The 3,393-nt window shown below is 38.3% G+C and overlaps 1 pseudogene; it reads left to right on the top strand.

The window, feature by feature from the left end:
* The first annotated feature begins 287 nt into the window (after window positions 1–287).
* Window positions 288–398, top strand: LOC137268969 (small nucleolar RNA U3; annotated as a pseudogene).
* Window positions 399–3,393: the final 2,995 nt, after the last annotated feature.

Here is a 3,393-nt window from a genome sequence, read left to right as displayed (position 1 = left end):
GTAGTCATTTGTTATTAAAATGGCGCTGAAATGATCAGAGTGTAGTGAGGTCGCCATGATGACGCCAATAGTAAGGGAGTTTAGTTTTACGCCGCTTTTAGCAATATTCCAGCAGCATCACTGCGGTGGACACCAGAAACGGGCTTCATACATTGGACCCATATGCGGAATCGAACGCAAGTCTTGAGGAGCGAACGCTTTAATCACAAGGCCACCGCTCCTTTCCAAGTGGAGAAACCACACAGATGAGTTGGCACTTGCTCGACTCAGTTCACGATGCCTAACTAAAGATCATACTTTTAGGGATCATTTCTATAGTATGCATCGCCATGACTTCGCGTAAAACTGACATACTACCAAAGCACGAGTAAGATAGACAGACTGTCTTTCTGAGCGCGAAGCCTAACAGGGTGAGTACCACATTCTGGGTGGTTTGGCCACACACACAGAAAAAGAGAAGCCGGACTATCAATTAGTTTGTTCATTAAGAGGCAAATTAGAACCCAAACACCACTTGGTAACTGTTGAAATTGAATTGTGCATCATTCAGTATGGGATGCCATGTTATTCAGCATTTAAAGCCACGCCATTCAATATGCGGTGCCATGTCACTCAGTACGTCATACCATTGCATGTATGCAGAGTGGGGTGCCGTATTATTTAGTAAGCCAATTCATTCATGGACATAAAATATATACTCAAAGTAAAAGTAGTAATGTATTTCAGACATAATGAAATATTTTCCATAAATTAAAAAAATTGATCTCGTGTCTATTTTCTTCATTTTCAATGTAAAATGTAACTTCAAACAGTTGAATCACATTTGTATCTCCCAACTTGGAGGTTCAAAGCCATTTCCTAGTCTATTTTTCTTGTGAGACGTGAAAGGTTTCGATCACGAAAACGTAACAAAAACAAACTTGTTTACATTTCGACTTCAAGAAAATCAAAGCATGTGACTTCTTAATGCATGTGTCTCCAAAAAGTCGCATCATGTCAAATTTGTCTGTCTGCGTGTCTTCCCGTCTGCCATGACATATAAAAATGTTGTTCCACCAATATCAAACCTGATTGGTTGACGTCATACTGATTGATGAGTGGCCAGGTCGAAGACGGCGTCATTGCCGGACCCTATGATCTTTGGTTGCCAATCAGCAACACCGAGACAACCCAGTAGCCGACAATCAAGATTGGTCCCGAGATTGTAAAATCAGACGAGATAATTAAATCAAGTCCATTCCAACTCTATCTGGTATTTGACGGATTTCGTTATGTAAACATGTTTATTGCCCCAATCAAACTTAAAGCCGGATTAAACGTGTCTTTTATGTCCTGTTCTTTAAGTCTTTTATTGAACTGAAGAACACTATTAAGAGAAAAAGCGTGACAGAATTGCGCAAGGCTACAAAGAATGAGCGGCGACTGTTTGTGTTGAAATTGTTTAACTTGATTGCCAAATAAAAGAAACTGGAAACCGGGGACGAATATCGTTATGTAGCAAGTTAATATTCAGTTAAACAGGACATTCCATCTTGCCTAGATGCTTCTTTCAATTGATAAAAATTCGCATTGACGCAAATTTAATAGAATTTCTAAAATTGAACCATTTCTGTTGTTATTCATAGACGTTATTCAGTGATATATTTGTCACTTATTTTTCATCTATGACAGTAAAGAAATTGTCTATCAATTAAAATGTTCCTAATCAACGGAAGCGATAAGAAGTATTAGTTTTTGTTTAAAATTTGACTTGTTTGTCGTGGTGCAGTAGTTGACAAATTGGCCCGTCTGTACATCTACCATATGTCAGATTCCGACAATGTTATCACAGCACTGTCCATTTCAATTGGTTGACGACAGGTTGATTGTTGATTGACAAGACAAGACACATTCCCCGAGATGCTCTGGCCAGTCAGGTGTGTCGAGACGCTATACAAACTAAAACCTACACTGCGTTGTTTAGAAGGTGAATTAATCCGAGACATAATTGCTATAATCCATTTAGTTGACAGATTAACCTAAAAACAACACCTTTTATTGCCTTAATCACACTTAATTACTATTATCTGTCTGGCGGACATTCCTTACCTACATGACTAAGTGCAATAATTGATGTTAGCTTGTGGCGACACGACACTTCTCGGAAAGCGCGGACTACAAACTGTTGTGAAAGGTGATTGACATACAAAAAAAGCTTTCCGTTTGATCCGTACATATCTGCTGAAATTGTTCCATGTGTTATAATAACCCGCATTGATCGAGATCCGGTGTGATCCTTGTAGAGATAGAAATGTGCCGACAATTCTTTTCATATTCACGAAACATGTACATATTTAAGTACAATTCTCTTTACATTAAACATGTAGAAATCAGTATCAATTAATCTCCCCTCCAAGGATACTAAGAATGTCGATACCCTAGGGAAAATGTTTATGTAAGATTGAAATCATATATACAGCATTAGGTATAAGGCAGATACTCCAGTATTTGGAGTTTGGATATACTCCGAAACGTTGTCTTCCTTAGTCCTAACAAAGAAACTGGCATCCATGAAAAATCTCTTCCTCATGTGTATCAATTCTAAAAGTCTTTCAAAGACCCTTAAGGTGTATACTGTGTGTTTATGAAATTGCATCGAATGTAGTCTGATTATGTAATTAGTTATTGCGAGTTTAAATCAACACGAATATCCCTGAACACCTCAATAGTGAGGGTATCAACAACTTGTCAATTCAGTTCAATTTATTACTCAACACCACCAACGGCGGTACATGAGCATACAAGTTCATATAAATATATAGAGAGATATATATATGACAAGATGGCAGATAAAGAGAGAAATGCAAAAGGTTAAGGTATCTTTGTAGACTTAAATATCACATTAATGTACACAGCAAGATTTTTAAGATTGTTCACGTGTTGCTACAGGCGTGATGTGAGTATAGCGTCTCCTCACCTGTAATGGGCGAATTAAGTGTAAAACAACACCTTTATGGTCTTTAATTACAATGAAGCTGAGTTGCCCCCCTGCGGGTTCCCTCCGTAGAGCACTGACCATGCCCACAATCTATCGTGTATATACATGTGAAATGACACACACATCTCAGTCGAAGTGTCTCAACTATTGCACGCCGGAGGCGAAGTTGGGTAATTTTTTCTGACATGCAGAAATTAAAGCTGTAAAAATTGTGCTGAATGAGTTCTGGAGGCTGGAATTTGTATGCCGTTTTGCGTTTAGGCGTTTGTTGCCATGAAACTGACGCTTGGAACTTGAAATTATTCGTTGCGAAGAATCGACTTCAGACACATCTTAGTTTCAAACAATTATATTTCATCTGACAGGTTTTAAGGGGTGTTTTGGAAAGTGCAATATTTCTCCCAACAATTAAGCCA

This window comes from Haliotis asinina, chromosome 16, assembly GCF_037392515.1.
Source record: "Haliotis asinina isolate JCU_RB_2024 chromosome 16, JCU_Hal_asi_v2, whole genome shotgun sequence".
Classification (NCBI taxonomy): Eukaryota; Metazoa; Mollusca; class Gastropoda; order Lepetellida; family Haliotidae; genus Haliotis; species Haliotis asinina.
Note: the sequence above shows the minus strand (reverse complement) of the source record. Positions and strands in the feature narration are given on the sequence as shown.